The 15,679-nt window shown below is 37.9% G+C and overlaps 2 protein-coding genes across 4 annotated transcripts in view; one reads left to right on the top strand and one right to left on the bottom strand.

Moving 5' to 3' along the window:
* The window catches only part of babam2 (BRISC and BRCA1 A complex member 2), a 131,766-nt gene that overhangs the window by 45,637 nt on the left and 70,450 nt on the right, over nucleotides 1-15,679 (bottom strand). The window lies entirely within an intron of this gene.
* Nucleotides 14,539-15,679, top strand: part of rbks (ribokinase) — a 95,878-nt gene continuing 94,737 nt past the window's right edge. Inside the window, exon 1 of the mRNA XM_074660952.1 lies at nucleotides 14,539-14,550. The gene's annotated coding sequence lies outside the window, so the exon portion shown is untranslated. The remainder of the gene's footprint in view (nucleotides 14,551-15,679) is intronic.

The raw sequence follows: 15,679 nt of genomic DNA, 5'->3' as shown, positions 1-15,679 counted from the left end.
TTCATCATGTCCCATTATAGAACATGGGTGCTTTATTTGTACAGTATGTACTTATGGGGATGTAAAGAACATCAGTTAAAGGAGGGGGAGTGGGCTGCTTTTTCCAACAGGCAGGCAGAAATGGAACCACTTCTTAAATAAAGAGCAGATAAAAAATGTATTAGTCTGAAGGACATAAAAATGCAACAGCCACTGCATACTGTATACTTTCTGTTCTCAGCATATGCACATAGAAGACACTGACTACGTTTACATGCACACTCGTATTCCATTATTATTATTCAGAATATGACAATATTCTGAATTTGATACGAGTCATGTAAACAGCACATTCCATTCCGATACTCTGAATTAGGCCTTTTTCTGAATGGAGCATTTTTTGATTAAGACATGTGGGATATGGCGTTATTATTCAGGTTTTAGGGGCATTCTTTGGACATGTATACAGCGCATTAAGAATATGGGTCTCAATTTGGGTTTTTACGGCAGTTTGCGACACACAGCCTCTTGCCTGTTTACCTCCAGCTCTCTGCGTTGCACAATAGCTAATACTCTGCAGAGATGCACGCCCAAAAGAGAAGCCTGGTCGGAAGGAGAAACACACCTACTTTTAAACAGAAAGAAAAACTTGTATATCAACAGGTTTTTGGATATGTGCAAATATCCTAACACCAACCTTTTTACGAAGGTGGTTGAAGGAATGAAAGAGGGAGGCTGTGTTCGCACGGTCCAAAAAGTCCTCCACCGTTGGAAAACTTTTAAAAAAAAATATTTTGACGCAAAGAAGCAAAATGGCACAAGCAGCTCCTGCCGTTCCTTTTCCATGCTTTGACGTGACATGTTAGGGCATCAATCCCTGTCAAGATGATGATGGTAAGAATAGAGGAAAAGACAACGAGCTAGCCAGCTGACTTGTTTAGCGAAATGGGTTGTTTGGAGGTCAACATGACATACGTCATGGCGACATTTTATGTTAATCAGAGTATGCACGACTGTATGTAAACTGGAATATTAGTGGAATATTCATGTTCATTAGAGGTAAACAGCTTAGTAGGAATATTGTCTTTCCAGAATAAGGGCAAAAAAACGGAATATTTGGTGCAAGTAAACAGTCACTGACAAAGCAAACGCAACAAAATGAACAAAACAACTAATTTAAAAAAGATAATTAAATAGAAACAAGTGTCATCACCATTGAGATGAGACATACTGGTTAAATATGCTGCCTGATTGCATGTTTGCCATGACATCATGAGGCAAGAGATGACTCAGTTACAGTGAGGAATATGTTGTTCATCATGTGCAAACAATTATCAATTCACCAGCGTCAGAGGCATTCTGTGGCATTAGTCACTGCATACGGTCCCACACCTAGTTATGATATGATGAGGCAAGACTTAATAGGCCGAATGTGTGTCATCATCAATGTGTCTCTGATGAATTCTCACCTCTGATGAGGATTACTAGCTTAGTATGGCAGCGATGTATCGAGGAAAATTAAAAACGGGAAATGGAAAAAAGCATGAAGGAGAAGGCGAGAGGATGGGAGCTGTCATAAAGGAAAGAGGAGGTGAAAGAAATAAAAGGTCAAGGAGCTCACGTTGTTGCAAACCACCTCGTCTTGTGGCCAGGGTCTGGTGCCACTAGTCATGTGTCACAACAAGGAATGATGGAGAATGCCTGACTCTTCCACCTCGGGGGCACGACCTTTCTGACAACCCGTCTGTCAATGCAGCACCGGGGTTGTTGCCGCAAGTGATGGGTCAGTGGATGGAAGTGCACTGACGGTGAGGTGAGGGTGTACGACACACAAAGCAATTGCCATCTGTATCCAACAAAAACCAAACCCTCTGACCTTTTTTCACTTCACCTCATTTACACGTATGGCTTTACTATGTCCTGAATGAAAACAGCGAAATCTTGAATATTAATGAAACCAATATGACACATGATTTATCTGCACAAATGCACAGGTGTTTTCAGCCATTCATCTAAATTAGACCTCTGGTCAGGTTGAAATTTGGTGTAGCGATGCTGAAAATGATGTGACATCACCAGACACTCGGTACTAATCATAGACTGTATATAAGAAGCAGAGGTAGTTACCATGACGTCACCAATTTGGACACCGCTAAGGCCTATTGAAAGAGGCGGGGTAATGGGTCTTGGGGTATGGGGTATAACACATATGCAGTGTAACTGGAGCTGCGGTCGTGCGTTGCGATTGGCTCAATTTTGGCGAGTGCAGACCTGAATTAATCGCGCATATGTTGTACCCCAAAAATATGACGCGTTGATGACTCTTTTGTTTCTGATTCTGTATTCACATGTAGAATCTGTAGGCAACAGCACAATAATTTGGTACCAGAGGCATTCTGGTTTCCATTTGTAGTCTGAGTAGTATTGATCGATCACGTTCGAGGACGCTTTGGTTGAATGCAGGTAAACAGTCCGTGTGGAGAGCAAAAGAGACGTAACGCATTGGCCGAAATGCAGTCTCGAAACCCACCGGCTATTGTCTGATGCTGATTTAGCTTTTCATTGGTTTGAAATTAGCTTGTAAACTGTCTTCTTGTGAAACAATCCGGTCGTACACGTTTGTCTCACAACTCCAACTCCATTCTTGCATCTCAAGTTGCTATTTGGACTGTAAACAATGAGCAGCGCACAGAGGAGGAAGTCTTGGCCCAGATATCCGCTGGCTACACCGGAATCTCAGAAATACAGCCCCTTGGCCCCAGAGGCTTATCTGTCACCAGACCGGAAGCCGATGGGTTGCAAGATTGGGCCGTTACCATCTTGGTTTTTGGCCGTCACCAACTTGTTCTTTTGCAAGTGACACGAGAGGGTGAAGCTAAGAACGACAGAACTCTGAATAAGACATTTTTAGGTGACCAAAATGTTACAATTAACAACAGCCAGACCAGACAACAACGTGGTAGCGACCTGTCAATCACAAGGTAGCCACACCCTAAGTCATCCCCTGCTTTATGGTCTATTTAACTCTAAATGGGACCATTATTTACTAAATGAACATCATGCTGTATTGAAGAAGACTTGAAACTAGCGATTGAGACCATAAACTCATGTTTACAATGTTTACTGAGGTAATAAATCAAGTGAGAAGTAGGCTCATTTTCTCATAGACTTCTATACAATCGCAACTAGAGGAGTCGCCCCCTGCTGGCTATTGGAAAGAATGCAAGTTTAAGACACTTCCTCATTGGTTTCACTTTTAAGAACCGGAGTTTGCCCACTGGTACTAACAAGAATGCTAAAGTCTTGCCTGTGCAAATATTTGCGACACCAATCATTCTCTTCCATCGAAACAAGACTGGTTTTGGTGTGAGATCTAGATTGCTCAAGCTGATTTGAATGCCAAAAATCACCTCTGTTGGACTTTGACCTGCAAAACAGCAAGCCTCTTCAACATCCAAACAATTGCCCTTTGTCACAAAGGACAAAGCGGAAGCGTAACAAATAACATTATTAAAATGTGGTTCTTTTCCATTTGGGTGTGCAATCAGGATGTTCCAGTAAGAGCTGGAACATGCTTCTGTTGTTCATGTTTATATGTGCATCCTTGTATGGGTGTTTGAGAACAAACAAAGCGAGGACCCACTCATAAAAAACCCTGCCTAAGCTGCCCTGCCCTGGCAGGTGCAACAAAACAGGAGAGTGAGGGAGATGTGTATCAAGCACAGCCTGCACATGCCCACACAGTCTTCACACTTCTTATTGATATGGCATAAGTGATATACTGCTGCATTTTAGTATTATGTATGCTGTCCTGTTTTTTTTTAGTGGTCTAATTCATTGTGTGTATATGTTTTAAATATAAAAAACAAACACTTTACAACAACCATTATTTATAAATGGTAAATTGAGAGTTAATTAAACTTAGTTACGAGTTATTTTACTGTTTACAAACAATGAAATGATAATTAATAATGTTTACTGATTATTAGTAATGTTATAATTTATGTTATTTTATAATTAGTTTGTGTAAGATGAAATAATTAGTTTATAAATTATATATTGTATCATATGACGACGATAACAATTATTTTCTGATTACATTAGTAAAAGTATTTATAATCAGTTTAATGTTGCACACATTATAACATTTTCTATACTATATTAAGTATGTTTTATTGATTACCAAGTGATTACCAAATGATTTGTAAACTTTTTTATAGGTGCTTTAAAAAGTATTTATTAACCATTCAACAAGGTATGTTAATGTTACAATTAATTTCTTTAAGGCTTACAAATAATATCTTAATCATTAACAAATATTAATATTATAATTATATATATACATACAAATAAAATATAGCATAGAAAATGTTATAATATGTGTAACAATAAACTGTTAAAATGACATAAATAATACCATTACTAATAATTAGTAAACATTATTAATTATCATTTTGTTGTTTGTTAATATAAGTTGAAATAACTATCAATTATCCAATTATAAATTCATTTATAAATTATGATTATTATAAAGTGTGGCAAATATAAAATAGCTTTAAGTTAACTCTGAGGCACTCTTTAAATGATAAAGTCTGAGATTTCATTGTGTAGGTTTGACATTAGGACTGGGCCAAAGTAAACATTGTGGGAGAAGAGCGTAGTTTACTGGAAGTTCCAGTTCCCTGGAAATGTCCTGGTTATATTGAAAAACGGTGTGTGGTAACTTTCCAATAAAAGTCTAAATTATTATTTCAACACTGCTCTAGTGTTGCTGTATTATATTATAATATTGTACAGGGTCCTTTACAAATTAAAATAGAAAAAAACTAGATAACTCTGGTTTGTTTTTAGATACTGACAAAGCCAGCAGCAGGGTGCTACTGAAGTTTAACAGAATGGTTATGTCATAACCCAACGGTCATGTTCAAATATTTACATTTGGCTCTCTGGGTGTTTCAGGGTGTGGGCATCACTAACCACAAATTGATATTTACGAGAGCATGGATAAAGTACTTTCTGGTCTCCATGGGCTTTCTATTTTTAGGATTTAGACGAAGGTTACAGTATGTCCAGTCATAACCTATTCCAGGCAATTTGCTGGAGTCACACTGCGCTGTAAATTATAATGACCTCACACTCTTTTGCACATAACACCGGTAAGATCAGTATGATTAACTACAGTATTATAGGTTATACTACAGTTCCACAGTATAGGTTAACTTCCCTGCATGTTAATACAGAACAGCAACACTAGAGCAGTGTTGAAAAACTCCTATTTTAGACTTTTATTGGAAAGTTACCACAAATTATTTTTCAATATAACCAGGAACTTTCCAGGGAAGTGGAACTTCCAGTAAACTGCGCTCTTCTCTCACAATGTTTTCTTTGGCCCAGTCCTACTGTCAAACATACACAATGAACTCTCAGACTTTATCATTTAAAAAGTGCCTCAGTGCAAGAGCTTCCGATGGTTAAAAATACTTATTGGGAAATGGGACAGTACTTGTTAAATCACGTCACCTGGGCAATAAAATGCAAGGCTCATATTTCATATATGGTTAAATAATGTTTCTCACTCATGCTCTGAATATAATAATACTCTATAGTACTTGTAGTGTTTTGTCAAAAAGGATGACACCGAATCATCATAATGATGTCTCCATTCCTCATAGAATAAAGAACCAGAAGCAGTGCTTCCTGACATGTATGTACCTGCGGCTGCTCTTAAGCTCATTCAGGTGCATTCCCAGTTAAGTAATTAATTGACTTTTAATCTTAATGAATTAATCTGATTAGTTAAAGGTGCTAAATTTGATATCCAGAGCATTAATATAGCAGCAAACAACTATTTACTCTGTAACGATATAGAGGAGTAATGTCTGCCTGAGCAGAGAATGAAGTCCTTCTCCCTCTGAGTGTGTTGGAATACAATTTTCTCTGTGCTTTGTTGACATAGCCGGACCGACGGCACGTGCCTTTTAGTGTATGTTAGAGCATGTGAGTGTGCCTATAGGGCTGTCGCAGTGAGAAAAATTTCCCCTGCGGTGATAACGATTGGCTCAACGGCGCAATATGCGGTATTATTGCAATTTTTTTGCAATTTACTTAATTTATCCTGATTTTAGTGCTATACAAATAAGCTTTATTGTTAGGCTATTATTATTGTTGCTTTTTAAAAAAAGATATACTAATTAGGACCTGTTTATCGTTAATTGCAGAACACAGAAGGGCAATGGGCAAAAGTTTTTTTCCGCTGAGACACTTGGTTGCGTCTGGTTGCTATGATACGGAATATCCGCAGAAGTAAAAATGTCGGCACAAGAGTACTTGCTCTGGATGAAGGGAAGGCAGAATCACGTACAGCGAGAGAGGATATCCGTCGGCCTATGTGTATTCATTTCTCCTCCATTGTTGTTGTTCAGCACTTGTAGCCCATATGTAGGATGTGACGGTTGGTTGTTGTGGTATTTGTCCTGTGATTGGACAGCTGGGTAAAAAGGGACACTCGTGAGAGCAGCGTTTTACCCAAAGTTGAACATTTTTCAACTCACGGCAACCAGAAAAAAACACCAAACTTGCAGAATACCATGTCGCGCTGCTGCCGCGGCGCTCCCATTGCAAATAATAAAAAAAAAAGAAAAAATAACGGTTGTGACGGTTGCTTGCCATCCCCTGCGGTTGACTTGTCAATAACGCGGTATTGCAATATTGCGGTTATTGCGTCAGCCCTAAGCGTGCCCCACTGGCTAGCTCAGGACCGATGCTCTGTACTAGTTTCATACTGCGGTTACAGCTGATAACGCCATCGTGACCGCCAGCGTCATTGCAGAAGCGTGGCACCCACCCTCCAGGTCCTGTTAGCTCAATCAGCATTGTTGCCATTGTTTGCATCGTTCGCGCTGTTAGCACCGTTAGCTGCTAGCACCGTTAGCTGCTAGCACCATTAGCTGCTAGCCGTCGGCTCAGCTGTCGCCATGTTGAGAGCCATGCGGAGGCAATAGAAATGCTCTGAATTCTGTATAGAGAACCTTTAACAAAATGTTATAAACATCACATGACACATAATGCTTTCCACCAGAAAGGAGAAGTTGCGGAAAGAGGCAAAAAAACAAAACAACCTCCATTCGAGGGAATTTAATTTCTTCTAATAACGACAGTTATGAAGGTCACAGATCCCTCTTGCACATCCTAAATGTCAGTTGAGACAGGGATCTGCTTTTGGGTGACGCAATTAAGTGGGGGCCGTGGAAACTTAAGAGTACACAAGAACAGGAAGGCTACGAATTTTGCAAAGCTTTGAGCATTGAGAGCTCAGCTCCAGACTGCAAAGATATATATACATATACTCACTGAAATATTATATTTTCCTAACTAACCAATGCCGTATTGTTTCATGTTTGCTGTCATAGAGAAAGCCTTACATTTGCAGCTGCAACCTGAATCAAATGCTTTCACTACAACAGGTGCTTTTCAGGAGGCCTCCCACATGCACTAATCATTAAAAACATTATACTGTGTATCTGTGACCTCCAAACATTATTTGTTTACACGCTAGTACACAGGTGCTCTTTGATTTCAGCGCTACGGCCAACGTATGACTGTGCTGCACTTTCTTCGTGACAGTCTGAATCATGAGTCAGACGAAAGCATGATACTATTAACATGAGCAACTTCATCCAGACTCCCTCTAACTTTGTGTGACATTTACTCAGAAGGTTGAAAGCTGTGGAGCACCAGATGTTAACGCACCTGGCAGTAATCACAGCAGGGATCTCAAATCCATAGAGCTTATGAACAAAAGACAAATCTGATACAAAGTTCTGAACCACCAACAAGGAGGCTCAATTACTAACAATTACAGACCGCAATCAATAAACCACAGGTGCATTCATTCTCAATGTCCTGCTTTCTAATCATGGCTAGCACACTTAAGATTGTGGGTACATCAAGATGGACTTTTATAAAACGGAACAAATCAGCAAAGACCTTGTTTAAAAGGACAAGTTTTGTAGGAATTCTTAAACTCACCTTGATGTCAATGGAGACTCTTTTTTCGCTTCTAAATTATGCGCGAGACTGGTAAAATGCTTAAATTATGTACTCACCTAATGATGCATAACTATGTTACTCTTCTTAATTTTGTATGGACTGTGTTTAACAATTAGCTACAATTATGTTTTTAAAATGTCAATGCTAATCATTATGCACTGTCCATTTTACATAAACAAACAAAAAGCCACAACAACACTTCATTTATTAATATATTCATGATACTTTAAAGTTATAACCCTGAAGATTTCAGTGCTGGTTGATTTGGCAATACCTGTGATTGGTGGTGAGTGCAGTTTTAATGCGGTTTGTCTGAAATACAACACAAAAAAAATTGTAAAAAAAAAATACCTGAGTGGAAACGCAGAAAATAAATAAAATAAAAAAATTTAATTATAAATATTCATGATAAAAGTATAAAGGGGAACAGATTTAGCTCAACAATCATTGATTGCAGATACATTCAGATTTAGCAGATTGTAGCAAAAGTGATCCATTTCCATTTCAGAATCAGCTTTTTAAAAACCAACATGGCTCAGTTCAAAATGTTGTTTCAAAACAAAACTCCTCGTCTCTTCTGACATGATTTTGAATGAATGAATGAATTAATTTGAATTCAAATGAATGCCTCTGACTGCAGTAAATGCAGAAAAAATGTCAGGTCCTAACATCTGTCATTAAAAGAATGTATAAAAACAAGACGCGTCTTCTGATTAACCTAAAAATCAGACTTTTACAGAGAAATGTGTAACATCTTTGGGAGGTTGCGCATGAATGATGACGTACATGAAGAATGTGACTCAACGTTCACTGATATGGAGGCTGAGCTGAAGCAACGAAAAACATTAATACATGAAACAAACAAACAAACATGTCATATTTCCATCGGGTTTTCTACATTGTTTTTCACTATTTGAGGTTCGACTGCATGGCGCTCTTTTAATTACGTCATCTTGTTGCTGCCTCTTCTTCTGCAATGGTATAACGGTTTTCCAACTGGAGAATTGGTGCCACCCAAAAGCTATTCTCGATGAACCAACTCCTAATAATCGTGGAATGGTAGTGGATGGAAACAAGCATTCGTTCTCATTTTGTTTTGCCGATTTTCTCGAAATCCGGTTAAAATTTGCGATACATTTGGATGGAAACCTGTGAGAATGTTACAAAAAAGGAACGCTAGATAGTTTCCTGTGAATCCCTTGTGTGTGTGAAGGTAATTAGAATGGCAGACTGCCACTTACAATTAAAACTACTATATAGAGAGGTAATTACAGAATGTAAATTTATTGAAAGGCTATTGCCATATCAAAAACAGGGTTTTATTTCATGAAAATCTTTATAACTTTAACAATTAATTATTATTTTCTTTTACAAAATATTGATTTAAACAATCAAAATAAAAATCACAGCCAATAATAGTAATAATGAGCATTTAATATGTCTATACAGCTCTTTTTATTATCTCACATTAGAGAGGAACCTGGTCTTCTCACAGTGAAATCAGCGTAAAGACTGATGTAACACTTAGATAATAACCCACAGCCCACTGACCCACTGTATCCTCCTCTTTTGCAACTGCATCCAACCTCTTGCAACAGAGGAGTTTCAGTTTGCTGCGCCAGCAAACTCAGAAGAGGAGTGTGCATTTCCTGCCATCGGATACTACTCATATTTGGTGCAATTTGATAATGTTACTGATTGGAAACAAGCCATTGGAAATATAAATCAACCAATGACACGATCAGTAATCACAATATTGTTGTAGTTATAACAATTAAGATAGAAATATAAAATAATATCAGAATAAAAAATTAATATTTTAACACATTCTGCTCTCTCTCTCTTCTGATTTCTGCTTTAGAGCTGTTACGCCTGACATTTACAGTCATCTTCAAGAGCATACCAAGCTATAATACATCCACCATTTAAAAGCCACATAATTGTTTATCTGCGTGGAAGCATTGGCTGGCCTTTTCAGATTTCAGTGGTACACTGCATTAGTGAAGCCCAAACTGGCAATTACTTGACGATGTCTTTTGGGCAACTTGCTTTCCTACTAAATGCCATGTCTCAGTGCTATACAGATACGCCATCACTCAGCAACAGGACTTTCAAAAAGCACCATGAAAACAAAATGAATGCATCTTGATATGCTTTGGTTTACCCTGAATTTATTCAAAACATAGCTGAAGATTTGGCTTTGCAATTTTCAGTACCGGAAGAAGTAAATGTAAATTTCAAATGAGCTATTAAAACATACAGTACGGACATTTAAAAGAGACTCCCATGTCTCTGGCACAAGTGGTCTTGGCTTCACACCCGACACACATAGATGAGAGTAACCCCGGTTTAAATCTTTTCAAGCAATACTAATATCTTTTACCCTATCATACTCATCTAAAAATGATTTATGTGGATTTTTATTTTCTTATTAAAATCAAGGCTGTCAAAGTTAACACGATAGTAACGTGTCAACGCAAATTCGTTTTAATGCCACTCATTTTTTAACGCAACTTGTGATTTTTAGGTTGTAGTGTTTTATTTTTAATTTTTTTCAAGATTGTTTTCATATCTGCAATTTACAGTTCATAATTACAAAAGTTTATGAACACATTTTTAAGTAATGAGCTTAGAAACTAAACAAAACAAGATATACACCAAAGAAAACAACATCAGCATTAGAAATTATAAAAAAAAGTAGAAAAAAAATAAAATGAAAACAATAATGATAAAAAAAGGGGGCAGAGATATAACAACTAGGTCGGATGCTGTATTCAAATCTATACATTCGATTCATTCACATATGTCATGGATAACATACTGTATATACACATACATTATATATACATATACACGTGTAGCGTTTCAGAGTGAAGATACTGGCATCATATATAAACTAGAAAACCTAAGGAATCCATTGGTACCAACCGTGTCATACTAGCTTGTCGCAAAGGAGGCTAAATAACGCTCCAAACTTGAGCTAAATTTTGGCGAGGAAAAACTGGCATGGCCATTTTCAAAGGGGTCCCTTGACCTCTGACCTCCAGATATGTGAATGAAAATGGGTTCTATGGGTACCCACGAGTCTCCCCTTTACAGACATGCCCACTTTATGATAATCACATGCAGTTTGGGGCAAGTCATAGTCAAGTCAGCACACTGACACACTGACAGCTGTTCTTGCCTGTTGGGCTGCAGTTTGCCATGTTATCGTTTGAGCATATTGTTTTATGCTAAATGCAGTACCTGTGAGGGTTTCTGGACAATATTTGTCATTGTTTTGTGTTGTTAGTTGATTTCCAATAATAAATATATACATGCATTTGCATAAAGCAATCATATTTGCTTACTCCCATGTTGATAAGAGTATTAAATACTTGACAAATCTCCCTTTAAGGTTCATTTTGAAGAGATGAAATGTGATTCAATCACGATTAACTATGGTCAATCATGCAATTAATCATGATTAAATATTTTAATTTATTGACAGCCCTGATTAAAATTAAAAAAAATGTTTTACCCATTTCTATAAATCCTCAATTATTGCAGTTATTAATATGCTTTTTGTACAGAAATCAAAAACGGAATTTTCAGCATCCCAAACAGCTAAGGCAGAACAGTAAACCTTTATGACACCTCATGGACTAATTTTTTTGTGTCATTAGATAACTACTATAATGTACAAGTACTGATACAGCGCGAAAGGGACTACTTTTTTTTGCACAGCACCAGTAGAGGCTGTGCAAAAAAGAAAGCGATGAGACCAAAGAGGCAGAGCTGAGGCAACCAGCAGAACACTCTAGGCATTATGGGAGTAACCTGCAATTATTTTATAGCTCTTAAGATTCCTGAGCTCTTAGTCAGTGTTTACCGTGCAAGGGCACGGCAAGGCCACAAATTACAACCACTTGCTTTGGCACCAAATGCTCAACAGTCACGCACAGGGCCCGAGCTTTCTCTCAAAGTACCAGACAGGCTGAGAATAGAAAGACAAAAAAGGTAATGGATGGAAGGTGGCCATTAGATTATGTTTTTTTTTTTTTTCCTTTTCTCATGTGTTTCCAGAATTGGTAACAGTCTTTTTAGACTGAATAATTTAGTAACAGCTAATTCTATTCAGTTCACTCAACTGAGTGACAACAGCTCTTTTAAACTGTTGTGAAGCCATGTGGTAAAAACCACAACCAGTAGGTTAAACCAACAGAAGAATAAGGCAGTCAGAGTGCCATTGGATTCCCTATATGCTGGTCATGACACAGCAATTGACACAATGGACAGTATAGACAGCTGTAACGGCCGATTGATGGCCATTTTAATCATAGCCTTAATGGATCTTTAATGATGGGCACTGTTGTGTGTGTGTGTGTGTGTGTGTGTGTGTGTGTGTGTGTGTGTGTGTGTGTAGTGACCACAGCATTGTTTTCCAGGTCTGTGCAGAGAATTGTGAAAGACTCATCATGTGACACAGTGGGCTATCTTCAGCCACGACTTCTCCAAAAGCTCAACCGCCACGCAGTGGAGGACGTAAGCTGGACAGAAAAACCGCAACAACAAAAATCCTCATGAGCGGTTGAGAAAGGAGTGACAATTATGTGGCAACCGGAAAAGGTAAGGTAACCGCAGCTGCTGCAAACAGGTTTTTGTCTTATCTCTTGGAAAGCTGCGGTATAGCCACCATGCCCTCACAAAAAAAAAAAAGAAAATTTGGACAAACACACAAACAAGTGAGAGAGTACCAGCCCGGAACACCCAAAAAGGTGCTCCGTTGCCAGGGGTGATTCAGAGGTGTAGGCCGTCACAGAAGTGGCTCTGTGTCACTATCCAGCTCTCTTAATCTGGGTTTGGTGTTTTTTTAAATGAGCAACCATGTGCTCAGACTGATAAGACTGGGAAGCAAGGCACAATAAATACTACTTTCAAGAATTTGACCATTTCCCCCCTCCATGGTTTAATGTGATATGGACACATCTGTAGATTATGTTCAACTAATTCTTACAGAATTTTACTCAACTGCTATAAACAAGTTACAGCAACTTCAGGTTAACGCAGAGGAGTGTCACAAAAGTCAGCAAGTGCAGCATAATTGTTGAAAGTCCTGTATTGGGACAACAACATGTTACAGATCAGGGGGAATTTTCCGTCTTTGCCAAGAGACTACATTTTTTGCGGAAGAAGAAACATAGGGAAAAAAAAAAGTGGAATTACATGGCTTTTTCCCAATTTACCCCCAAACCAAATGAGTTAACACCTAAAATTTGCATGGATGTATTAAGATTACTGGATGCTGTGTTCCAAGATGGGCTCATACTAGAGCTGAAACAATCAATCAATTCATCTACTGGATGATCAACGATAAAAAAATTAATCAGCAAAAACGTTGATAATAGATTTAGCATTTGTTTTAAATTTCATTTAAGTCGTTTATTAAGCAAACATGCAAAAAATTCTCTGGTTCCAGCTTCTCAAATTTGAGGATTTGCCGGGTTTGTTTTGGCCCAATTGTAATAAAACAAAGAGTATTTTTTTTTTTTTTTTTTTACAGCTGTTTATTTTGTAATAGTTCCTTTTGGACCCAATTGTCACGTGACCTTCCATTCTAACTGTGGTCACCACAGCTCAATCACCACAAAGCCTAATGCTGTTCCTTGGTCAAGTGCCTGCTACCGTAATGCATGTCACCTTAATGTACAACACCAAAATTACTTTCATTCCTTTCTGTGCAGAAATATATTAACCAAATGAGTGCACTAACAATACTTGTACATGTATAGCCTATACTGTGTTTTTGCGCAATAGAGAAGTGGCATTACTTCTATCCCTTAGGTCAGTGGTTCCCACCCTGTTTTCCTTTAAGCCCCCCCCCCTACTTGTATCCAAGAAAAGCTGAGCCCCCCGCCCCAATGTCATCACCCTAAATTAAATTACAAATCCTCGAACAAAATCCTCAATTTGAATAAGGTGATTCAAATGAGTTAGCCTTATTAAATTAACTTTCTTTAATCAATAGAACTTGTCAGTTTCGTCAACATGAATAAAGTGATGTCATCTTGACGGATTGATCAAGCGATTGCAGATACATAATATCTCTTTTGTTGTAACAACTTAATTGATTTAATAGCCTAAGAGCCAAAATAGACTTTTTGTTATTGTGGTTAAATAAATGTAATTTATGTTGCTGTTCAAGCAGGAGCGCCAACAGGTTTTTGACCACAGTGAAAATGTTGTTTTTGAAAGGCTAAACACCAACAAATATGCATTGAAGCAGAATATTTCATCAGATTCTGCTAAGTACTAAAAAAATATATCTTTTTAAATAGTTTACCAAAACATATACCAACTTTTGTATAAATTATCCAATAAGTGTGTTATTATGATTTTAGTTGTACATTTTGACAACCTCAGAGCAGACAAATCCTGGCACACCCAGTGTGATCTTAGTCGCCCTCTTAAGGGGGGCCCTGACCCCAGGTTGGGAACCACTGCCTCAGGTTATATAGCAAATTATTACTGCATGTGACTGAAGGCAACGTGCACACTATGCTTCACAACAACTGTTACATAACTAATACTAGAAGTGCACCAGACCTCGGCCAGGGCAGGTTTCATGTACGTCGTTGATTCTGCATTTTTACGTTTCCTGTAAAAATAGTAAGCTAGGGGGGGGACTTATCGCTGATATCGATTGGCGTTTACAGTAGCCAATAGCGCTGAATGTGCATTATGAATGTGAATGTGCATCAAGTAGAACCGGATGACAAACATTCATCAACATCATTGTTCAACTGCAAACACGCAGATTACTGCTCGAATAACGGTTCCATTATTTGCTGTAAATCAGTTCACTACTTGGTCATGACTCACGGCTGTTAACATTCTTGATCTATTATAAAACATCACTTTGAGACACAACATATCCGCCAATGAAAAAATACATACTGTAGAGGTGAAGAGTGGCATGGTAATTTATTGATTCGAATCAACAACACCCACTAAATAAGCCCCCTGAATTAATCAAAAGCTGACCTCATGCTATAAATGACGCTTCCTGTTTGATCCCTTCATAACCCATTTAACACTAAAACGGTTAGAGAACTCTTCAACAGGTTATAGGTTATGGGGAGGTTTATCTTTTTTTAGTGGTGGTGTCAAAACTGGAATTATGCAGAGAAAACCCACAGTGTACAGAGACGGCAGCTTTGAGAAGAGGTTAATCATTCAAATCACATTTTAAACTTGCATGCCCTGGAGCGACTTAGCAACGTAGACAACATGGGTGTTGTTAGGGCTGAACAGTTCATTGTTTTTATATCAAATTTGCCATTTCAGTGCAATTTCTGAATCTCAATTGATTTTCAATTACGTTTTTTGTGATGCAGCTCTTTGAAGCTAACATTAGCGGTGCTGTCTATACTATCATCGTATAATATCAAACATTGTCAGACATGACTTACCAACAGCCATTATTACCATGAGTCACCAACTATGCAGCTGTTATCAATACATATAACCACTTTTGATAATATTTGATTATTATTCATTGATGTCAACTATTGTGATCCATATCCTAATAAATGTACGATTAATTGGCGATTTTTTTCTATTGAGAACTAGGCAAGTGTTTTGCAGACGTTGACATTTCTCTGACTTATTA

Source organism: Sebastes fasciatus, chromosome 15 (genome assembly GCF_043250625.1).
Source record: "Sebastes fasciatus isolate fSebFas1 chromosome 15, fSebFas1.pri, whole genome shotgun sequence".
Lineage (NCBI taxonomy): Eukaryota > Metazoa > Chordata > Actinopteri > Perciformes > Sebastidae > Sebastes > Sebastes fasciatus.
This window is presented reverse-complemented; position numbering and strand designations above follow the sequence as displayed.